This window comes from Ictidomys tridecemlineatus, chromosome 7, assembly GCF_052094955.1.
Source record: "Ictidomys tridecemlineatus isolate mIctTri1 chromosome 7, mIctTri1.hap1, whole genome shotgun sequence".
Taxonomy (NCBI): Eukaryota; Metazoa; Chordata; class Mammalia; order Rodentia; family Sciuridae; genus Ictidomys; species Ictidomys tridecemlineatus.
The window spans coordinates 34331219-34356885 of NC_135483.1; the positions used below are offsets into that span (position 1 = coordinate 34331219).

General features: G+C 38.3%; 1 protein-coding gene across 4 annotated transcripts in view; it reads left to right on the forward strand.

Moving 5' to 3' along the window:
* The window catches only part of Ncald (neurocalcin delta), a 391592-nt gene that overhangs the window by 299877 nt on the left and 66048 nt on the right, over positions 1-25667 (forward strand). Inside the window, exon 1 of one of the 4 annotated variants that reach the window (XM_040293802.2) lies at positions 2462-2618. The exons of the other annotated variants lie outside the window; for them this stretch is intronic. The gene's annotated coding sequence lies outside the window, so the exon portion shown is untranslated. Of the gene's footprint in view, positions 1-2461; positions 2619-25667 lie in introns of those variants that run through there. 4 annotated transcript variants of the gene reach the window in all.

Sequence of the window (25667 nt, forward strand, 5' to 3'; positions counted from 1 at the left end):
TCCTTATTTGTAAGAAGAATCTCAAAGCCTGCATGCTTTGCAAAAGGAACTTAATGAGGGCAGGTTGGAAGCATGCTATTGACAAAAGGGCTTCTTCATGCCTCCATTTTTTATTCTGAAGTCAAGTTCACTGGTTAGATCAACTTTCATGACTTTAACAAGTCAGTATATAACAAAGTACACTTTGAGAGCAAATTCAAAATGAAAGTGTATTCATTTTTGCCCATTTTCAAATTAGTCAATTTGAAGACCTTAATTTTAGGGATTTTTTAGAAATGAAAACTTCTTGTTTCAGAAGACATCACTTATGGACAGTGTGGCATGGCACTTTGACTCTCTTGGATACTAAAGCTGCATAAAAAGAGTTGATTGGGCAGCCATATGCATTTGAAGCCAGAGAGATGATAAATCAGGCTCAAGAAAATTTGAGGCCCTGAAAATCTCTGCTTTCTCTAACTTCTTCCCATCCCCTGTTATCATGATGTGCATAGAAATCCAAAACTATAAACGGAGCAAATTTCAAATTTGTGAATCATGGCTGTTGCTGAAATCTGCTCCTTCTGAGACATCTCAACTAACTTAGATAGACATTGGATTCAATTGCCTTCCTTCCAACAGGTAAGTTCCCAAATGTCATTTATCCAGAATTAAAGGGGGAGAGGTCTTTATTGTTTGCTTTTGCTTTTGCAGTGCTACAGCTGGTAGCATCAGGAAAACAATTTTTTGAATAAAAAAAATCTTTCTTTTCTCATATTTTGGGCTAGGATGAAAGTAAAGGAAAGATGAAAGGCAGACAAATAGAAAGATTGTATGGTCAAGCAGTTTGATATCATTCAAGAAGTGATTTCTGACTTTACAGAAGAAATTTCAGTCTTTTAGAGTGACATAAACACAGTCTGCTCAGCCAGCTTAGTTTCCATTTGTTTTCTAGCACCCCAGAGCGCCTCCTTTTAAAAAATAGGTATATGAGAAGCTAGAATAGAAGTCCTGATAACCCTAAGCACTTAAGTGTCTTTGGGGGTTTTTAAAGGAATCTCTGTGTCATGTGTCCCCTGCCCCCCACCCCGGCTTATTAACTCCTTTGTCTTTTGAATGGATAGACATTTTCTAAATGTCTTTTTCAGAGTATCTTCCTATGGGTTTCGTTTAATTTTGATTAATTGACTTCCTGTTAATTAAGAAGGAGCATTAACTAGGTCATAAGCATGTGTGCAGAGTTAAAACAAACCAGGTGATCCTGAAGGAAATGAAGCAGAAGTTAGCAAACAGGTGGGACTGTCCTTTTATTCTGCTGCTCTGAGTTTTTATTGACCTTGGTGTTTGTGGGACACTAGACCATTTATTTAGTATTGAGATCCAGCGAAGAGGTGTGGATTGTAGGATTTAGAACTTGGTACTGGCAGGATGTCCCCAAAGCAAAGTTTTTGGCTTAATCACAAAGTTCCTTTAAAGTAGAACTGTTCTGGAACTCTGTGGGTCATCATTTTTTAGTAGATAATATACAATGCACACATCCTGAATGTCTCTTACTTGCTTTCCACATTCAGCTTGGCGTCAGGATCATTTGACTGTTTTCTTTGCGTCCCTAGCACAGTCTCATTGATGTGAATTCTTACATCATTTTATTTTTTTTTAATTTATTTTTATTTATTTATTTTTAAAACAAAGTTGGTGTTATTTTATTTGGACCTTTAGTTTGTTCATTTATATGCAGTGCTGAGAATCAAACCCAGTGCCTCACACATGCTAGGCAAACGTTCTACCACTGAGCCACAACCCCAGCCCTTACATCATTTTAAAAGTATCTTTTCTTCCAATTCCCTTTGTGTTTCTGGTTTTCTCATTTGTTTACAACCAACTTTAATTTGCTAAGAAAACTATTTCCAGAATTTTTCATAAACTGAAAGATGTATATATAAAGGGCACAACAATAATTGCTCATGAACACAAATTTGTAAGAGGTCAAAGAGAAGGGAAAACCACAAGGAGCTATAAAAATGTCTGACTATTGTACATAAAGCAAACTCATTACCTCACACAGAAAGAAGTACATATATATATATATATATATATATATATATATATATATATAGAGAGAGAGAGAGAGAGAGAGAGAGAGAGAGAGAGAAAGAGAGATATGCAAACTTCATGCTAATGATAGTGAGACCAATGAACTTCAGAGCAGCATGAATTTTCCTGTAAGTAACTGTAAAGAAAAGACGCAGAAACCTTAAAGAGGAAAGTTGCAGGCACTTCTGAGTCACAACTTTGGGAGCTGAGGTTGTCAAGAGCTGTCCATGATGATTGTGTGCTGTGTACACACACACACACACACACACACACACACACACACACACACTACAGTGACAGATGACCTATTGAAATAATTTCAGAGCCATTCTGTGGTTGCTACGACAACCAATGCTCTCTTGGCTTTCATCTGGCCATGTGACAGGGACTTTGACGTCAGCTAGAGGCAGAGTCTGTGGCTGAGTCCGCACAGGCAAAGGCTTGTAAGAATCTGGTGGATGCTGGACGAGGCTGCGGCTGCTGTGGCTGTTGCTTCCCGGGGGCTGTGGAGCATGGACTGTTAAATCCTGCACTTCTTTCTGTGTGAGGTAATGAGTTTGCTTTATGTACAATAGTTCCATATTTTAATAGCTCCTTGTGGTTTTCCCTTCTCTTTTACCTCTTACAAGTTTGTGTTCATGAGCAATTATTGTTGTGCCCGGCAAAGAATGTGAAGCAGTTTCCAGTCATGAATTTCGTGCAGCCTCTGGAATTTGGTTAAATTTGGATTAATGTTCTGTGAAGTCGGTTAAAATATAATCGCCTTTCTTGCTCAACACTTGCTCTCGGTGTTATGTAGAGATATGGATTTTGCAGCTTGAGCCAAATATACTTCTTGAATTCCAGGAACCCTCCTCCCTTCAGTATCGTTTTGGGTTTAAAAACTCCAGCATTGCTGTGCAATGTGTAACTAACTTTTGCTTTTTGCAAGTGCAATCCGATTCTCAATCAGCACACAACAGTGGGGAATTTGGTTTCTACCTCGTTTGCAGCATTCATAATTAGCAACAATGGGAATAGTGGGAAAGAATATTATTCTTTGAAAGTTGGGATTTTTCTTGTAAATAAGGCCTTTGGTATTCTGAAAATGCCAGGGAAAACTGTCAACAGCTTCCTGTTTAGAGACAAATAATCTGAAATATGCCAAGGAAGTTGGGGTGGAACCTTTACATGTGTGCATGCAGTCGCTTTTGGGTTGTTAAGGCAAAGTGCACATTTTCAGTGTCTTCCCCTGGAAATTCAACTGTGAAGAGAATGGCATTGGACAGGTTTTGTTTTTTTTAAATTAGGGAGTTATGAAAGCTGTTTTTATGTTTTTTTTTAAATTGAAATGATTTCCTAGAGAATAAAATGATGGCCCTAAAACTAAATGTATCATTGATACAAGGTCTACTTTAACTTAAACTCAGATATAAATAAATTTTGAAAATTTGTTTCAGATCTCGAATGAATAATTTTGTAACTGTGGTTAATAAGGATTTTTATCTCTCTATCCATATAACACACTCTACTACAAATTGTTTTATTTGCATTGTTGCTAGTTCATTTCATTTCCAACTTCAGTGATTTTAGGTTTCCTTTTATTGCACACAACTTGGAATATTTTGTAGCTTATAATTTGAATAAAACATATGGTACTGAAGGTAATGGAAACCGAAATTTATAACTAGGTTTCTGAATCTTGCAAATATAACAGAAAAAAAAAGCAAATTTCAGAGAACTACATATAGTAACAGCTAGAGTTTTAAGGGATAGAAAAAACTGATATGACTCTCTATATGAAGGTTTTGTGAGAATTATCATTACATGTGAATTATATCTCAATTCAATACATTCTTTTTATTTTTTATGTTCTTATTAGTTTCAGAATTCTAACAGTTATTTATTTTACTCCTATAGGTGAGAATTTTGAGTAGTACTTAGCTACAGTGATAACTGAATAATTGTGGTTATGTCAATGATTTCTCAATAGCATTCAATGAGTAGAAATTCATTTAACTTGCTGGCATTTGATAAATCTATATTCAATCAGAGTGTTCATGGAAGATTTTCCAAAAATCTAATATGCTTACATTTAAGGCACATCTACTGAGACATCATCTCATTATTTAATAGTAATAACCCAGAGTTTGTATTCTTAATACCTCTAACAATATGTTAATTGATAAGCAGTATTTCAACTGATCGTGGATAGGACCAGTTAGCACTGACATTTAGAAGCACTGTCTTTGATGGAGAATACTTTGATACTTATTTCACTCAAATTATGGTAGTATCATGATAGTTTTTCCTTGGTTCTCTGTTTTAAATTAAAGGCAAAGATGATTGTATTTAATACCCTTATAAAATAGACTGGATTTCAGCAGTATAAAATACAAGAGAACAATTCAGTGTTAATGGCAAAGGTCAATGACAAATTTGAAAGAAAATATCGTATGCTCTGAAAGCAGAGATGCTCTGAAAGCTGTAAGTCTTTTCTTATGGCAATATATAAATGACCCCTCAGAATTGTCTATTTACAGCAATGAGACTGTGTTGATTTCAAGGTCAAGTTTGTTTCAGTTGCAAAAGATGCTGGCAAGGAATGATTTACTCTAGAAACCTGGCTGTTGCATTATTAAATGCTTTGTGTATGGTTTCAGGGATTCTTAACCTTTTTGGTGCCGTGGACCTCTTTGGTAGCCTGGGGAAACGTACAAACTTTTTAGAATGATGTTTTTAGATACATAAAGGAAAGCATGCAGGGTTACAAAGGAAACCACATTTATTAAAATATTGTCACCAAATTTTTAAAACTTATGATATGTTCTTTGTTAATAATCCATCATTAAATAATACAAACTAGAAGCAGATATACTAACCACCATGATTTTGACATAGTGGTGAGAGTAAATGACACTTTTAATTGAGTCAGTATATCTATGACAACTGTAATAGAATGTGAAAATATCTTGATTTCTTTTGGCAAAAATATCTCAGATGTCATGGCGTGTGGCCTACATTTTAATTGAAGGAAATACTAAATTTCAGTTTGAGGTTGTGAAAATAAAGATCTAATATTTTTCCTATCCAAGTTCACTGGGCCCTCTTGAAATCTGTTCACACCCACGTTAAGTGATATGTTAGCTAGTGATGCCAAAAGGTCACAGAACCTCATTGGACAATATCCATAACCTCATTTTCAGATTCAGTTTCACTACATCTGATTTTATTCTCTGAGTGTCTGAATTTCACCATATTTTCTAAATTCTGCATGACATGTTTACATGGCTACTAATCTGTATCTTTCCTTTATTTTCCTCCTTGAGATCCATAAGCAGTCTTATGTTACCTGCACTGAGAAACTCTTACCTGGTTAGATTGAAGTTAAGAGGAAAATTCAGTGTTCAAACCTTGGGCCATAGAAGACTTATAGCTATTTACAAGGGGATATTTATCCCAGGGCCTGGCATATGCTAGGCAAGTGCTCTACCACTGAGCCACATCCCCAACCCTGCTGAATGCTAAATGAGATCGTAGATGAAGAAGGGACTTTGTGTGCTCATGACATTTGAAGTGAGCATTAAAGACCATATGTGACTTTCCACTTAATGGAAAGCACATGTGTGTGTGTGCATTGACAAATTGTTAATGTTACTTGCACTTACTTAAGATTTATCTGCCTGAAGGCTCCAGGATGGGACACATTCAAAATGAAATGGGAAATAGGGACACTTCCCAAGTACTCTGAACACAGAACATTATTTGGACTTAAGGGACATTTAAGATCGATACAGGAAAGGTTAATATTGTTTAGTGTGACTTGTGTAAGTGATGGGCTCATTCCCCAATTCACTTTGGATGTGCGGAAAATGTAGCTGGATTTTCCTCTCCAAGCAATTGGGTAGCTTTGTGGTTGGTTGGCTGCTGTCACCACCCTGCCTTTAGAGGGTCCAAAGCCATCCTTTCTATTACATCAGCATCCACCATCTCAGCGTAAGAGAATAGGAGCTATGACATTTCGTACAAGCTGTTGCTTAAACTCAATCCAAATTCCTTGCATTTGAAATGGAAGCTTAGTAATTTTTCTTTGCATGTCCTCAGAGGAATTACGAAAGAGGATTTTCTCGAACATTTCTTATTCTTTGGATTAGAACAGAACACCTGCTTTGGAGACTTTGGATCTGTGGCAGCGTGAGAAAGAAACTTGGAAAAAGTCTAAAATATCTGACTGCAGGCTGTATTTTGCTTCTTGATCATAGATGTTTGAAATTTTAAGTTCAGAAAGGAATGTGTCATTACTTTTCATGAAATCAGCTTTTATTTAAATGATGCTGTGTGATGAAAATCCAACTAGAAATAGCATTCCAAAATATAGCATTTTTTATTGTTTCCAGAAGTGATGCCGTAAGTGAGCGCTCATTAAGACTTTGATATAAAATTATATGATAAATATTTAAATTCACTGGAGCCACATTCTCCAAACTAAAAACAGTCTGTTCTTTTTATTTCTGTGGTTAAATTTAGGGTTGTGTTTTTTTGGAATATATATCTATAAATGCCTTTAGTTAAAGACATAGCATCACTTTAAATTTTAGTTTATGTTAATATAAAATAGAATACAATCAGATCATAATGAAGTCCTATATTTAAATTTCAGGAAAGAACTTTCTAGTCTGGAAAATATTCTAGCTGTTGCCTCTCTTAGTAGGTGCCTTGTCCACAGTTTCTGAATTCTGTCCCAGTAATTCAGGAAAATTAAACCCTGCATATTGCCTTTATGAAAAGATAATTTTTTAAAAATGCTGATTCTGTATTTACTTTGTGAATTTAAACCCATTTATTAGAGGCAAATGTTGAGAACAGTGTTGTATTCTTGGGCTGTCTGCTCAGCAGGACTCCCACAGACTCTTATATGAATCATACAACTAAGGCCATGATCAATTTTGTGACCATATTTACCACATCTTTGGAGATATAATAAAAGCACCATCCCACCTATATTATCCCATTCTACCTTCCCATGTCTTATCATGGATCAGATGCAGCAGGCTCACTCAATCTGCAAACATGTATTAAGTGGATCATCTAGGATTATATTAGGCATTGTAAGTCCCTCCACAATGTGATCCTTGAGTGATATCTATCACTGGCATAGAGAATCCTGATTGCTTTATGGACTTTGACTTCTGTTTGCTTGAGCTTTGATTCAAATATTCATTCTTTGCTGCATTCAATCAGTTTTGAGTACCTACATGTCAGGCATCAGACTAGACACCTGGGATGCGGTGGCGAACAAGACAAGCCAGGCCCCTACCATGGTGAAACTTACAATCAACTGCTCAGAGACCTGTGGACACCAGCAACCATGCTTCCCTCCTTTACAGCCAGTTGGGCCACTGTAGTCAAAAAGAGATTCCTTTCTAAGAGGAAAGACATCAAAACAGAAGAGAAACAAAACCATAGATTCTACACCAGAGTGTAACCTTACAGGAGGCCTTTCAGCCAGTGAACAGCTGGCCTCATTTGTGAGCCATCTCTTTCTACCAGCGTCAGGAATTCCAGGTCAGTACTCCCAGCCCTACTCCCAGCGGGCCACAGGCTGGTTGTCATCTCGTCTAAGAGATAGATGAGACCGGTAGGGACTGACCTACAGAATGATTTTCTTTTAACCAATACCCTGTTTTATGCAAATAATGGAAAATATTTTATTTTTTGTAAGGAATCCTTAAATGGGTGCCCAACTATATCTCTGATCTTTTCTGTATTAGCCCGTCAGAAAAGGCTCACTGCTTTAATAATATCCTCAAGACTCCAAGACATAATATCAACACTCTTTTTTTTCACTCATTCACAAATCAGGTTGGGGACAAGGGTTCTGATCCACCCAGTCCTCCAGGGACTAAGATTCCTTCTATCAAGTTAAACTGATCTAAACCCAGATCCTGTCTCTACCACTTGCTAGTGACTCTTTGGGCAAGTTACCTAAGTCACAGTTTTCTTATCTGGATAATACTAGTATCCAACTCATGGATTCTTGAGTCAACTTACTTGGCATAGTAATTAGCAAGTGTTGTATATTTAATAATGTGACCTGTTATCAGTCATTTTCTATATCTGGTAGTGCTGCCACCTCCATCTCCTGAGGGGCTGGGAAAAAGGGTTGAAGAAGGTGTGTCCCTCGTGTTATAATAGTTGATGTGTAGGAAGCAACATAGTCTTCTTGACTCTTCTCAAAATAACTGTTTTTTCACACCATCCCAGTTTTATAAATGAGAAAAAAAAAGAGACAGAGCTTAAGCCAATCACTAAATGTCATAGGAACACATAATGGATCTCTGGAAATTTGGCTGCAAAGTCCTTACTCTTTCTTCACTATGGTGTATTGCTTTTCAAAGCTGGACTACATTGTGCTTTCCCTAGAAATATTGTTATGTGCTGTGGCAAGACTTGGAATCTTCAAAAATGGGCATGCAATAATCATACCTGTTCTTATAGACCCTTGCCAGTCTCCATCAAAAAGTGCTATCTGTCTCCCCACCCTTTGAACCCAAATGGGCATATGTTGAGTCTAACTGATAGAGTACAGTGGAAATAGTGTAGATGCTTCCAAGGTTTGATGATAAAAAGACACAATTTCTTTTTCTCTTGGATTACTCTTTGTTTATCTCATGCATGACATTGGTGCTGGGATCCCATGTTGGAAAGAAGCCCAGACAATATGGAGTGGCATGAATAGGTGTTTCAGCAAAGAGCTCCAACCATGCCCATGACCCACACTCAGCATCACGGCCAGACATGAGAATAAGCCAACTCAGGTGATTCTAGCCCCAGCTATGGGTTCTCCCTTCTCCCTCTGATGCCAGGTGGACTGAGATGAACCACACCTGCAGAGCCTTGCCCCAAAGTACAGATTCATAAACAAAATGAAAATTGTTGTTTTAAACTCATAAGTTTTGGGGTAGTTTCTTAGGCAGGCAGAGTAACTGGAACCCAGGAGGTAGCTAGAACCAAGTATAATACGTGTAGTGTTTTCTTTTTCTCCAGTTTGCTCGTATACAATATACATATAGATTAAACGGGTTTTTATACTTTGTCCAAAGTACCTAACCTAATCTAAAATAATTTCTTAAAAAAAATCAGAACCAACCAAATTTTTATAAATGAGCTTTGGAAACACATCCTATTTGTAAATTTGGAGCATATAAATGCAGTTGCTGGTTCTAGGAGAAGATTTGGCTTCACTGAGGCTAGACCGTACACCCTAGTGAAATCTCACTCATGGCCTCCTGCTTACTGGACCTTTCCTGCAGGACGTGCTGAGTAGATGTCAGTCCTTGTGCTGCTCTCCCTGTCACTGCTCCCCTGGCTTCTCCATCTTTGTCTCCCCTCTCACACCTACCCTGTCTAATCTGCTGCCTAGTGTTCTGTCATTAGACCCTGTTGTCTCCTTGACACTCTCTTTTGGCCCATTTCCAATGCTTCTGGGCATATTTTCTGCTCTAATGGTTTATAGTAAAGCCAAGGAATTTCCCTTGGCCAGGGAAGATTTAGCTCACTCTGCAAAGTCTTTTTCCTCTTAACAAAGCTGCTTCCATGGCAGCTGTTCTGCTGACCTGTAGCTCCATGAGTTGGTCAAACCTAGCACTCGGAATCCTCAGAAATGCAACCCTTTTGTCCTCACTCAAAGAGGCATCTGTTTCTTCTGCTGTAGGGAAACTGTACCCCCAACTCTCTTCTTGCTTGCTTAAACTTTACCCCTTTCTGATGATCTTCCCACTTTCCTCTAAGAAGATGTTCATTCATCTAGTCATTCAATGCTTGTTAAGTCCGTCCAGTGAGTCCTGCAGTTGGGCAATTATGAAACTCCCTCACCTGGGTCCACGGACTGGTAAACTTCCTCTAGCTGTCCCTCATTTGCTTACCATAGACACTGAGCAGACTTGGTCCAATCACTAGACCCTTAATAATCAGCGCATGTCCTGCTACATCCAAGATGTTCCAGCAAAGTCTTTGAAAAGGTTATAGTCCAGTTAGGTAGGCTGGGCAGCTATGCAGCTAAAGGCCAGAGTTGAATTTTCTATCCTGGTTAAAACCTTTCTTGGTTGTCATAGTTGTCATGCTGGACACCTAATAGATGAAGCATATGTGGCATTGAGATGACTTTGAAGAGGAAAAGAGCTCTGGGCTTTAAAAAATGGAGAATATCTGGCACAATCAACAGCAATAATATCTTTGGTAACAGAAATAGGAAACCCGCCCATCTGGAATCAAGAGAATGGTTGGGTGAGGGGAAAAAAGGTGTATTCTATAAAGTACGTCCACGAACAATCTAGAATTTATCAGTGTAAGTTGGATTTGATCTGATAGACAACAGGAAACAAGAGAAAGGTCAGAAAAATGTAAGTGTTATATAGTGTTATTATATTTTAAAAAACTATCCCTTTTGCTTTAGACAGGTTATGCTAAAAGCCTGAATAGGTGCCAAGTGTTTTCTTTTTCTCCAGTTTGCTCCTATACAAGTTCTTTTTTTTTTTAAAATATTTTTAGTTTTAGACGGATACAACACCTGTATTTTGTTTATTTAGTTTTTTATGTGGTGCTGTGGATGGAACCGAGTGCCTCATGCATACTAAGCAAGTGCTCTACACTGAGCTACAGCCCCAGCTCATTTTCTAACCCTTTACATTTAAAAACTGTGAATTTTCGTTTGCCCCCAATACCACAAGTGGCTTTTTAACCTTTAGCAAGGCGAGTATGTAGGTGAAGCTGTGTGTTGTCATAGTTTTAAATATATAATCTATTACTCAGTAAAGTCATATTCATATATAACCTAAATCAATTGAATAATTAATGCTTTCATAACATTTTCTATCAAACTATACTATACTGATTATGTAATTATAATTAATACTCATAATGAAACCCCTGGGACATCAAACCATTCTGAAAAATCTTTTCATCAAGACACTAATGAAAGACTAAATTATGTTCAGTGAACTTTTAGTTTTAAGCCTTTATATCATTTAATTATATCTAAAGTCTTTGAACTCTGGCTTTCAATATATGTTTGGCAACTATAAGAATGTTCTTACCCAGAACATGCCATTCTTTTTTTATAGTGTTTTTTAGTTGTTGATGGACCTTTATTTTATTTATTTATATGTGGTGCTGTGAATCAAACCCAGTGCCTCATACATGCTAGGCAAGCTCTCTACCACTGAGCCACAACCCCAGCCCAGAACATGTCATTCTTAAGAAAAGTATTGTAAGTGATCCATGCAAGAAGTTAGGTAGGTATAATGTATATCTACAGTGCATAGCAGGGGACAAATCCTGTGTAGCTGACAAAAATGTTCATTAATCATTCTGGTGAAGTGCAAGGTTAGATATTGATGTTGATGGTAACTTCTCCACAGCAGCTTGCAGATAGTACTGAGGTCCTATGCCTGAAGGAAATTGAATCAGCAATGCATTGTTCAACTCACCAATTACTTAAATATTTTAAAACAGTGGAGGACAGAGTCAGTTATCTCAGCTCTGCGAGTGAGCATAAAGTATTCTTTCCACTTTGAAGACCAATGCTGCTGGCAGTTGTGGATGTTTGGAAATGGAAGTTGATTTCTGTGTCCTGAGGCCTTGTTCCCTCCTGAATGTTCTAGAAAGAATGTCCTGGAATGTTGGTGAACCTTGAGCTCTTAAAAGTCCAACTGCCTAGGGTGGTCAAAGCAAATCATGCCCTCTCTTAGGGATTTTCTTTTTAAAGATCTTGAACAAAAATTCAAGGAGATATTAGTTCTTTTTTATTAAATTATTTTTTTCTGGTCTTTTCTCAGATGTTTCAAAAGTGAAAGCCGTTTAAGAAAGATATAGTCTCTGGTCCAGATTCCATTTTGTAGAAGAAACTATCATTAAGGTCTGTTGTGCTCATTTCCAAAAATGTTGGTTATCTTCCAACTTTAAATTTCCAAACCACTGCTATTACAAAAAGGACTCCCTCCTCTGATCCTCAAAACAGTCTAAAAATTAATGCCAAGAAATGACCAGGAGGCTGCTAACTGCTGCATCAGCATCCTGTCAGGAGGATTACTTTTTAAGGCACAAAACTTGGCTACAAGTTGACTAAAAGTAGATCCGCTGAAGTTACATAATATCATGCCTGGATTTAAGATGAACAAGAAACTTTTTCTATTTTGGTCAAACATGCATAGAGAGTTTACCATTTTAGCCATTTTAAGGGTATGATTTTGTGGCATGAAGTGTGTTCACATTCTTGCACAACCATTTGCCACCAGGCCTCTCCAGAAATTTCCATCTTGCCAAGCCGAAGCTCTACACCCATTAAGCTACCCCCTTTCCCCCAACTAGCCCCTGGTGACTTCCAGTCTACAGTTTTTTTAAACAGGAACATTTTAAGGGAGTTTAAAATAAACTTGTCGTTCCTCTTTCTCTTATATAAGCTCTTCAGTTGGTAAGATCCCTGTCAATGGTCCTAAAATGATTGGGACTGCCTTAGGTTTATATGAGTGGGCATGATTTATCCAGAGTTCCACAACATAGAGATTTCAGACCTAAGGCAGTGGGCAGATGATCTTGATGATGAAGGGGAAGGGGACTGTGTTCTGAATCACCTACTGACACCATAGGCATGAGGATCTCTATGTGACTCCTGGGCTCGCCATCCTACCTATGGAAATAAAGCCATTGCACCTGGGAGATTTTCTAATCCTAGTGTTAATCTCAAGTAGCTTTATATTGGTCTTCAATTAATGGTTATTTTAAGTAATTGAAGTGTAGAAACAATATACAATTGTGGTAGAACATTTGGATAATAAGGAAAAGCAGAAAAGAAACAGGGGGATGTAGCTCAGTGGTAGAGTACTTGCCTAGCCTGTTTGAGATCCTGGGTTTAGTCTAGTACTGAAAGAAAAAGAAAAGAAATATCACTCTTATTTTACTTCCTAAAGAAAACCACTATTTTAGCAATACATTTTTAAAAATTTATTCATTTATTTTTCTGTGGTGCTGAGAATTAAACCCAGTTCCTCATACGTGTGATGCAAGCGCTCTACCTCTAAGCTACAGCCCCAACCCTTTATATTACATTTAATTTGACTTATTTAATAGAAGAAAAAGAACTCTAAAATAAAACTTGATGATTTGAGATTCAGATAACTGTTTCTTTGAAGCAGGAATTGCTGGTTTCTAACTAAATTAAATTTCTAATTAAAAATTTAAAATTAATCTGACATTAAGACATTAGGAGTCAACTTTTTAAAAAATTATTTCTTAATGGTTACAGGCTTATATTTTCAGTTGCTAAGGCTTAGTTAACTCTTTTGTGAAGACCAGAGGAGATCATGGATAATAAAAGATACTCTTGAGGAAGAAGGCAAAAGGTTTTAAAACAGAGTTTAAAATTATATCTAAAGGTTAAACTGCAAAGAGGATAGCCCATAAAGACACGAACCACAAGCCACTTTATGAAGTAACAATAAACCAGCCAGGCACAGTGGCACATGCTTGTAACCCCAGCAATTTGGGAGGCAGAGGCAGAAGGATCACAAGTTCTAGGCCAGCTTCAGCAATTTAATTTAGTGAGAACTGTCACAAAAATAAAAAGAGCTGGAGATGTAGCGCAGTGATAGAGCAATCCCCAGCACCCCCCCCAAAAAAAATCCCTGAGTGCAATTCCCAGTAGAAGAGGAGGAGGAGGAGGAGGAGGAGGAGGAGGAGGAGGAGGAGGAGGAGGAGGAGGAGGAGGAGGAAGAAACAATGAACCATACAACAGAGAAGCCATTATTTCCCCAAGTGAGCTAGGACTCAAAATACAGAAATGCTCATTGTGTCTGTGGACCCTCTGTTTTACCAGAAGCTTAGCTTTGTCTGCTTCAGGCACCTGTGTTTTACATATTTCATCAATTGCATAAATACTTAGACCCTCATTAACCTTCATGTATATTTACTTTATAAAGAGTTTCTAATTATCTTCTCTGATGGACCCTGAGAAAATTTAAATCTTTAGTACATACATGACTTTTTGATAGTACATACATGATATATCATCGGTTACTTTTTGATGATTAATTATTCAGTTTGGTCATGATAAACTGACCTTCAGCGAGGCCAGTTTAAGCATCAAGTATAGAATTAATATATGTTTATGATAGGATATTGAGAAAATACAGAAAAGAAAAAATATCACTACTAATATTCTAATGTCTAAAGAAAATCACTACTAATATTTTAAAGTTAAAAAGCTTTATATTTAGCTTTATTTTAATAGAGGAAAAAAGAACTCTGAAATGAAATCGAAAATTTAAACTTCTGGGTCAAATCTTCTTAAGGACCTTCTTCACCAAGCCCTGTTATTATTCTGACTTGGACTGAATATAGGCTGCTCCTCTGGGATTTCTTCCCATTATAAATAGACTAATTCCATTGTCTACCCCTTTCTTGGATTCATTTCCAATTTTGCTAGAATATATTTATGATTTTTTTCAAAGCCACAGAAGGGCTATATTCTTATAGATTTTTAATTTATCCACATATGAAAAAGATGCAAAGTAATCTTCTTTCACAATTTTATGGACGTTGTTCCACAATCTTCCAGCAACCTGAAAAGCAGATGTGAATGAAGCTTGCTGCCATTATTGTATTTTGATTCCTTTATAGAAGCTTCTCCTTCCTCTGGGATTTTTTAGGATTTTTCTAATTGTACTTGGAGATTGTAAATTTCGCCAGAAAGTGTTCAGGTAGCTTGCTTTGCTTTCCTCCCTCCCTTCCTTCAATCTTTCCTTCTTTTTTTCTTTCTTTTTTCTCCCCCGCCCCCGCTCCTTTCTTTTTTCTTTCTTTCTTTTTGTTATTTCTTTTAGGGATTTTTAAATCATCACACTCAAGGTTTATTCATCTCAGGAAATCATTCTTCTGTTATATTATTGAAATGTTCATCTTCTCTACATTCTTCATTTTCTCCTCCAATAACACTTATTATAGATGAGAGATTAGTCTCTTAGTTCTAGGAGCTGTTAGAGCTCTTGAATCTCTGTTCTGTGTTCTTCTTCCCCCCCATTTTTTATTTGTTCTACTTAGTTATACATGACAGCAGAATGCATTTCAGTTCATCATGCACAAATAGAGCACAATATTTCAATAATTCAATTCTCTGGTTGTTCATGATGTAGAATCACACCATTTGTGCAATCATACATGTACCTAGGATAAAGATGTCCATCTCATCTCACCATCTTTCCTGCCCCAAGCCCACTCCCTTATCCCAATTCAAAGTTCCTTCATTCTTCCCATGATCCCTCTCCATTATGGATCAGCATCCACTAATCAGAGAAAACATTCAGCCTTTGGTTTTTGGGTTTTTTTTTTTTTTTTGGCTGGGGGGATTGTCCTCACTCCAGTCAGAATGGCAGTTATCAAGAACACAAGCAATAATAAGTATTGGTGAGGATGTGGGGGAGAAGGTACACTCAGATATTGCTGGTGGGACTGCAAATTGGTGCAATTTGGAAAGTAGTATGGAGATTCCTTAGAAAACTTAGGAATGGAACCACCATTTGACCCAACTATCCCACTTCTCCGTCTATACCCAAAGGACTTAAAATCAGCATACTACAGTTACACAGCCACTTCAACGTTTATAGCAACTCAATTCACAGTAGCTAAATTGTGGAACCAACCTAGATGCCCATCAATAGGTGAATGGTAGACTGTGGTATATATACACAATGGAATATTACTTAGCATTAAAAGAGAATGAAATTATGGCATTTGTAGGTAAATGGATGAAGTTGGAGAATATCGTGCTAAGTGAAATCAGTCTTTTCTGTGTTCTTATCTTTTCTCTCATGTTTTCTTTCTTCCCTGCTATGGATATTCAGAAGGTATTCTCAAGTTTGTGTTCTGGATCTCAAAGTAATTTTTGTATTATTTCATTTCAGTTATTCAGCCTTTCTACAATATGTCTTTTTGTTTGTTTGCTTTGTTTGTTTTTGGTTTTGGTGTTTTGGTACTGAGATTGAATCAGGGCTTCACACACTGAGCTGCCACTCTAGGGGTGGAGTTGGGGCAGAGCCTTGCTAGGGTACCCAGCCTGGCTACACACTTGCAATCCTCCTGCCTCAGCTTCCCAAGTAGCTGGAATTACAAGTGTGTGCCACGGCACCTGTCTTACTGATTATTTTTAAAAAGTTATCCTTTACCCCTCATGTTTATAGATACAGCCTTCTCTCAAAATTCCCCTAAAAATAGTACTTTTTCAAGATTCCATCTCTTTGTCCCATTTCAATTCTATTTGCTTTGAGCCCCATTGTCCTGTTGTCCTTCTGTATCCTTCTCTCTGATATTCTTGGCTTTCTTTTGGTAACCAGGGACTTTGGGTTGACACAGTCATATTTATAAATGCAGGTTGGATTGACTAGCAGAGGTAACTGATGGCATTTCCTTGTCAGTGATGGAGGACTGGTTTCCCACCATACTTACCATCATGAATGGTAGGGCTGGTTCTTGGGAGGCATAAGAGGAGCTGCCAAGCAAACTTAAAACTGTCCAAACTGCCCAGATCAGGAAGGCCTGGTTTTTTTGTGGGTGAACTACTTTGCTATACCACCCTTTTATGCAGAACTTAGAGTGGGGTAGAAAGAGAAGGAAAACAGCATTCTGGAGTCTTTTTATGAATGACCTTGACTCCTTCTCCCTGTGATTCTAGACCTAAATTCTTCAGGGCTTTGTTGGAAAGAATAGCTCTCACTGCTTTATTTATTCTCTCTGGAATATGTTTTATATTATGGTTTTTATTCGTTCGATCCAACCATATCAGTTTGCTATTTTCTAGAAATTTCCCCAAATTTCTGTCTACCAATAGTAACCTTTCCCACCTTCTATGCAATAGAGATTCATTCTTTTTCTCACATATTTAGGATAGGTAAGCTCTTGTGCATAGTCCACCATCCTGAAGTATTATAATATTCATATCCAGAATGGCTGTCCCAGTATGTTGGTGCATGATTGTCACGAGGCCAAGACACGTGTCTTACTCTCTCTGTAGCTATTTCTTTCATGGCTACAGAGAACACTCCCAACTCTGATTTGCCGTATTATCCATATGGATAATTTATGTATATAAAGAGAGCAAAGAAGAAGAGGATGGGTCCCATGAGCCAGTCTCATGGTTTTATATAACCATGATTTAAAACCTATGTCAATCTTCTTTGCAAGTTCACATTAAAGGATATGCTTATATTTGTACTAAGTAGCATTAGTTTTATTGAGCCTTCCTTCCCTTCCCAGAGGTCTTAATGTCTTGTCTACTATTTCCATCAGACCCACAATATCTGCTTCAACCAGGTATTCTCTTATCCTTTAGGACTTTGGGCAGGCCCATTTCTCACTTCCTTAATACTGTGTAATAAAATATCAGAAACCCCCAGTAATAATACTGACCACACGGTTCTACAGTTTCTTACCTGTCTCCTTCATTAGCCTCTAAACTCCCTGGTAAACAAGGTGCCTTATTTTATGTTAGTACCTCAGTGCCCTCCACAGAAGCTGGTATGAAGTACATCATATGGACTGAGTAGCAGAGTGAATGGACATAGAGCTATTGACCTTGAAAACAGCTGTGTTGTTTTTCCTTGCAGAAAATGAGGGCCACTGACTTCCTTATTAGTCAGGAGAAGCTTTGAGGAATGGGCTGTATGTGAAGGCTCAAAGGCAAATGGGAACATATTTTGGGGGGCTGGTGGAAGTTGTTTCCCAGAGGTCTGTCAATGATCAGTTTTCCAAATAAACTCTGATCACTGTAGTGTCCCTGTGCTGAGGGATGGTCTCAGAATAGGGTTCTTGGATAATTGCCAGCTCAGCAAGTTGGGGTTTAAGTAGAGCTCTTCTACTTTTCAGAAATGCTGGGGCCTCAATTCTATAGGGTCAGTAGAGGCTTCTTCGTGGTTTTATATAACCATGATTTAAAACCTATGCCAATCTTCTTTGCAAGCTCACATTAAAGGATATGTTTACATTTGTACTAAGTAGCATTAGTTTTACTGAACCTTCCTTCCCTTCACACGAACATTATAAAACCACAGATAGCCGGAATGGAGCCTCAAGTCATTCTTGGGCTCCTATTGCCTCCTGAAAATTGGTAAAGAATAATACTCTCGAGAATCTATCTGCTGCTCATGAGATTGCTTTATAGAACTTCTTTGCTCCAATGCTCCAAATCTAATCACTACCTGAAACTCCTTCCCAGAGGTCTTAATGTCTTGCCTACTATTTCCAATAACTTGAAAAAGGAAAAAAAAAAAAGATACGTTGTCAGAAGCAAGTAGGCTCTCAATTCCTGGTTGATTGAAATTAATCTTTTCATTTTGAAATATGTTATTCTATCCACAAAGCAGGTGCTCAGTAAATATTTGTCAAGTGAGTGGAAAAAATGAATAGAACATTAGTGGAGAGAACATTAGTGGAGAGACTGGGTTTGCCTTTCCTGAAGGTGGGGATAAGGGGCACATTTGATGGAAATTATTCCAGGTTAGCACAGGGATCTGCTTTGGGTCAAGTGATCATGGTCATCCTTCATTCACCATCTCCCCTTTAGCCATTCAGTCTCATCAGGTATTGCTCACAGCATGCATCTCTCATCTTTGAGGATAATTCGTTCCAATTCATTCATTTAGAATATTATATTACTAAAAGCATCTCAGTAGGATCCTTTTATTTGTCCAGAACACAGGATTGTCTGGGGGCTATCCTGTTCCCATAGGTCTCACTCCTCACCTCCTGAGGTAGAGACCCTAACTCATAGGGCACATTCATCTATCCCAACTTCTCAGCATCAAACTGGTTTTGTTTTTTGAGAATGAAGCCAGCTGGTCCATGAGCAGGGTGGTGTTAGATGCATGACAGTGTAACACAGGATATTCCCAGTTGTATGACTCAGAAGCTGCCTTGGCAGGCATCAGGAAATGCCAGGCTGTCCCGATAGGAAAATGAGGTCTGGGGATACTAATGGTTTAATGAATACCTGCCCTCGGGGACACATTCTCAGGAGCCCTGGCAGTAGTCAAGGCTGGAGGCACAGGGGAGAGTGACTTCCTGGAGGTAACACAGGCGGAGAAGCTAAGGTCCTCACATTGCTCAGAGTCCCAGCTGGATCTGAGCTGCTGGATCAGTGGAGAGGAGCCCCAGCCTGAGCTGGCCCCAAGGGCCCCTGATTGGAATCTTCCCAGGAGCCTGAGAGATATAGTGTCTAATCACAGGCCCCTCCAGCCACCCAAGTCAGAATGACAGCAGCATTTTTGAAGGATGCAGATTCCTGAGCTGAATTCAAAACTGAGTCAGAATCTATGGAGGTGTAGCAGGGGATCTGCCACTTTATAAAACTTCCTCAGGGATTCTTAATTCACACCAACTGACCCTCAAGAGCCACCTGCCACCAGTAGGGGTGATCTCTCATGGGCAGATGGCTAAGCACCAGGAGTTCCAACCAGGCACGAGGCTGCTTAGCACATAACACAAGGAGGCGAGTTCTGCACCCTTGCATTTAAAGTGACACTAGAATAAAGGGCTTGCTTCAGGCCTTGAAGGCAAGTCTTGCCTTTAGAGGATAGCACACTAGGAAGTCCCGATTGTACCCCCAAGTCAACCTGATGACTTGGCAAGAAATAAAAGTCTCTTTCTCTTATAGCTATTTCTAGCTTCATAGGCGTAAAACCTTTCAAATAAAACATGAGTTACTGTAAGAGTTTCAGAAATTATATCACATTTCCCCCACTGATTAACTTTATCATTTTGGAGTTATATCTTCATTTTGGATTGATTTTCTTTTTTTTTTTCTCTCCACAAGGGTAACAAGTTAATGAGCTATGAACAGGTCAGTTCTTGCTTCCACTTTGTATGATGGAAGTGCTTTATTCAGTTCTTTCTGTCATTATAGGTCCCTCTTCTCTTTTAAGTTGGGGCACACCTGTTTCCAGGGAACAGTTGGTCAACAAGATAGTACTGGCTTTGCGCGAGGGTGCAAGCTTTCTATTTATAAATATTAGGGCATTCTTGGCAACATTTAAGAGGGAAATTACTCAAACACTGTTATTTGTCATCGCGGCATTTTAACTTTGCTTAAGCAATACTCCATGACCATCAGAATCAGTCATTTCTCATTACCTATCTTTGAAGTAAGTCAGTATTAATCCCTTATTACTGGATGAGAAAACCAAATCCTAAGGAAGTTGATTTTGGCTTAAGAGCACATAGTAATCAGAGTCAGATTCATGATTCTTAAGCCTCTTCCTCCTCTGAGAAAGCACATTTGTCATTTTTCATCAGCCTCAGTGGGATGTGCATAAACCAAAATTTAGAAAATGTATTCTATCTAACTGTTTTGGTATTTAAGAAAGGAATAGTCAACTTTAGTCTCACATCAGAATATCCTAGAGAGCTTTAATAAAATACCATACTAGGGTCTCTTCTAATTTATTTGATCAAGGGTGAGACCTGAGAATGAGTCTTTTGTATTAAAAAAAATAATAATACAACTTCCTAAGCAAAGTTTATGTGCAAGGAGGGTTGAGAATGCTGATCCAGACAAAGCAAGCAGGGGCTCATGGGATGCTGAAGTTCCAAATCTGACTAGTTGTCTCCCCCATAGGTCTCCACTATCCTCAGGATTAGAGCCCCTGTATATGGAGCCTTCTGGAGACATATATACTTAGTGTGGGTTGATGAATGTTGGGACCAGTGAGGGAACATTAGCACAGAGTGACCTATCAGTTCAACTCAAGTACAAATGGATCACCCTGGCAGAGGAAAGGGAAAGAAGAATAAACCCAGAGTATATTGTGCTGCCCAGACTGGGGAGGGAAGGTGGTACTGGGAACCCTGAACTGGAATCCCAGGATTATGATCACACAGGAATGCTGGGCTTTGTGGTTCCTGAAGATGGATTGATAGGTCTTTCTGGAGGGTATGAATTCTGACCAGCATGCACTTTGAAATTAGACTGCTTGGGTTCTGGGTCTGGCTCTGTCCTTAAGCTCTGTGACCTTGGGCAAGTTACTACAGGTTGAGCATCCCTAATTCAAACATTTAAAAACCTGATATGTTCCAAATTCAAAAGTTTTGAGCACCAATATGGAACTGCATATTTTCATATTGTGAAACTTTGTTTTATGCACAAAATTACATTAAATATTGCTCATAATTACCTTCAGGCTATGTATATGAGGTGTATATGAAGCATTAATGAGTTTTGTGTTTATACATGGATTTCACCCCCATACTATCTCATTACGTATATGCAAACATTCCAAAATCTGAAAAAAAAAAATTGAATACAAAACACTTGTGGTCCCAAGTATTTTGGATAAAGGATGCTCAACTGGTACCTCTCAATCAGTTTCTTGGTTCTGGAAAACAGAGATAAAATTTACAACAATCTAATAATTTGTGATGATGATGACATGAGATAATATTTATTATAATATACTAGAGCCCACCCCCATCCCTTTTCAGGATCATTGGACCACCTTTAAATGTTCTTTATTAAATTGGATGTGGACCATTACCTTCTCCTTCAAGGTAATCAGTTCTCACAAGGAAATATGAGGTAGTGAGGCATATGTGGATTCAAAATCAAGAGATTTCATGTGAAAACTTTGGAAGAGACCCCCCTTGGCCTCAGAATTGTAGGGCAGAGCTGTGGGATCCAGGGTCAGGCTCTGGTCTTGGACCCAAGAATGAAAACAGGTACCAGGCAGACAACTGGAATTGTGATAAGGCTTGAGTCAAAGAGCACAGAGAGCAACCAAAGCAAGAGCCGTGAAGCCAAGTTCCAAGAAGGTCTCAGAAGCTAGGAAAGGTGCCCAAGGAGGAGGGAGGCGGGTTCAAGAGTAGCACTAAAGAACCAGCAGGAATTCCTTGTTCTCTGTCTCCTTTGAAAATTGCTTACATCAAGGAGGTCCCAGAAGTGAGGATTATAGCAGGCCTTTCTAACAAGGATATGTTTGTGTGTGTGTGTGTGTGTATGTGTGTGTGTGTGTGTGTGTGTGTGTACTCCTTAGGAAATGTCATTTCTAAATCTTCCTCTTCTGTCTCTTCTTGAAGACTATGAGCCTATCAGGACTTTCTGCAGTGGGCCCACAGGAGGCTGACTCTGGAATGCTGCATGGTAAATGCATTTTTTAGATGAATGAAATTAAGCATATTTCTTGATTGTGAGACCTGTAAATAGTTTTAATTTGTTTTAAATCTCTTAGAGGAGGGGATGATGAGATGTGTTTTCTAAATTTAACCATGGAACCCTTTTCCTTGAAATTAGAATCTTCAACTCATGATTTTCTTGTCATCTTACCTCCTGGAGCTTCTGCCATTAGCCCCTTCCTTACTTCTCTGGGATGTACAGAGCCCTCAGTAGGATGTGGCCTCATTCCCAAAGGTAAGGCTGTAAACTGAAGGAGGGTAAGGCCCATCCCTACTGCCTTCATATTTTCTCTGGAACATAGCTGCAACTCACACGGTGCCTATTTGAGGAATGTTTGTTGAACGAATGGGATGACTTGGCTCATGCCACACTCCAGTTGCAAACACATAGCACTGTGGGTTATCTGGAGCTGAGTACTCAACTGAGCCCCACTTATTGGGAGGAAGTGTTTTCTGAGGTTATTTCACATATAACTAAGAAGCAGGAGATCTGAGTTGTCCTAACTTGGTGCTTTTCTTTATGCAAAATGACCTCATAATCACCCTGCCCATATCACTTAAAAACATTGATGGAAATAGTTTGCCAAAATTAAACTTGTCATAAATACAAAACAGAATCCTAATTATTCCTTTAGGAATTAAGCCCATCTGTTGATGTTCTTTTTAGGCCCTTTTGTACCTAGTATGAACCTTTGTGAAATTCTAGGCACATGGCAGTCAAACTTGCCCCCAAGTAAATTTTTTAACCACAGGCTTTCTAAGTTTAAATGGAGGAGAGAGAGGAGGAAAAGAATGGGCTATTTTCCTTGACTAGTTTATGCTGGGTAGTGTTTATTTTAAGGAAGATCCCAAATAAGTAAAGCATTTCTTCTATGCTTCATGCACAAGAATGCATCCATCATCCTAGGAATGATGCATTTTTGTGGGAATTTCTGCCCATCCCACCTCCCCTGTGAACTTGCTGATCTGGAGGTAGAGTAGTCTCTACCAGATCTCTGCAGAGGATCACATCAGACAAGGCACCAACCAAGGTTGCAGGAGCCATATCTTGTTAATTCTTGTGGGTTCTATCCATCTGCACCTACACCTTTCTGGAGATAGAAAGAAAAGATAGATAGAAAGAGAAGCAGGCAACTTTGATAGGAAGGAATTGAGACTTCTATCAGAGCCACAGATGCAATGACAGAAAAGGAGCTAATTTGACCAAACTGCATTGCAAATTGTGTTTGATTTAGGAAGTTAAATTTAAATCCTATTATCACATATGCTAATGTAAAAGCACAGTGACCATATTTTCCTGAACCTGCATCATAATAGAGTCTGAAGATTCTACTTTTAAATTTTTATTTAAAACCTAGCATAAGGATGAAGCCACATTTAGTTTAAGATTAAATAAATCACTGTGTTGAAAAGAAACTTATTTGAAATCATGAATTTTAGAGAAGCTGGACTGTAGCTGTCTCCGTCCTGTGCTTTGAGAGTGAGAAAGAGACTTGGAAGTTCATGCTGCTTGCCAAGTGTGTCAAGAGTCCTAGTTGTCCCAGATGACAGCTGGCACACACAGACAAGTCCTCGCTCTGACTTAATTTTTTCCTGGTAAAGAAATAGCAGCTACTTGCCAGCCTAGTGCTTTGCAGGAAGCCGACAAAGGCTTCGCATGGTGCATCTGTCACTTTTAAATCATTTATTCAGTGTAAATTGTTACCACCAGAGAGTAAGAAGTAGCCTGTTCATAGGGAGACCTTAAGTAATGTTGGGGGGGAGAGTGTCCAGAAAAAAATTGTATTTTCAGTAATTTAGGCTAATGATTATAATAGAAGAGAATGATTTAAAGGAGTTAGTCTACTATGCCAGGTATATAAAGCTATTTGAATGTGAACAATAATTCATTTCTAAAGAGGAACCAACCAATGCACCTTTGGCCATTCCAAAGCAGTCTAGTATCTGCATGAAAGCATTGATTATTTTGAATTATTAATATTAAGAATTATTCCAATTGAAGAACACAGATATATAGTAGGTTTTCTGAAATCCAAGGCTATTTTACTGAAATATATTATCACAAATGATGCATTTCTGGGATCTGATATTTCTTAGCTTATTAAAATAATGATGATGAGGTTAAAATGTTAAGAACCTTCCAGAGCTAAGGACTTCTCTGTCCTTCATGCTGAATAATAAGAACAAAAGCCTCATCAATCTGTTAATGATCTTTGCTCCTATTTGGATTCCACTCTTGGGTTCCCCATTAGTACTTGTCTGTCCTTCCTTCACCTGGCTGGTCAGCATTAGCCAGAACCCCATGACTGCAAGTGGCTCAGCCTTTGTTAATTAGTTTGTCTGATTCTGTCCCCACCATCCCCCTGGCTAATTTTATTTGAGAATTCACAGCGCTTCTAAATTTATATAAACAGAGACATACTTTTCTTCAAGTTATTTATTAGAATCAAAATTAGGAAGGACTCTTAGCCTTCAAACAGTTGAGCTGATAAAAGATGCTACTGTAGGTTAGGTGGATGTTGAAAATGTTCATAATAATCTCAGATTTTAAAAAATAGAAGAAAAAAAGAGCGGGAATCTACCTTCACTTCTAATCATGTCTGTCAGTTTTAGTTTTACAACACTGTAAGTCAGAATGAATGGGCATCTCAATTCAAGGTTAACATGCCTCAGTTATTTTCTAAAGGGTGGGAAAATGGCCTTCCTCTATTAAGTTCTGAAAATACCAAGAATATTAAGAGCCTGTAGGTAGTTTATTATAATTCATTTTCTTTATGAAGAGGGAGAATCCAATCAACCAGAACATTACTAATGAGCTATTTGAAATATTAGGAAAACTTAATCGTATGAATTTAAATAAATTGGCAATAGGACTTCAAGTTTAATACTAGATACATTTGTTATTGGGCACTTGGGATGTAGACATTGTATTAGTTTCCTATTGCTGCTGTAACAAGTTACCACAAATTTAGTGGCCTAAAAATAACAAATTAATTATTTTTTAGTTTTGGAGTTAGAAGCTTATAATGGGCCAGCCATAAGGCCTTCCATTCCAGAGGTGCTGGGGAGAATGTGTCCTCTCACTTTTTCAGTTTCTGGAGGTGGCTTACATGCCTTTAGCTCATAGCCTCTACCTGCCAGAGAGTTCCATTATCACAAGAGCTTCTCTAACTCCCAATACTCCTTCTTCTCTCCTACACAATCTCTTATGATAACATTGTGCACACTGGATAATCAGACTAAGCTTCCCATCTTAAGATTCTCAACTTCATCAGATTCACCTAATCCCTTTTGCATGCAGTGCAAGATACCCATGGGTTTCACGAGTTAGGATATGAAAAGCTTTGGTGGTCAGATTTTACTTGACTACAGACAGAATATCACAAACAAACTAGTTTAGCCTTTCTGATCAG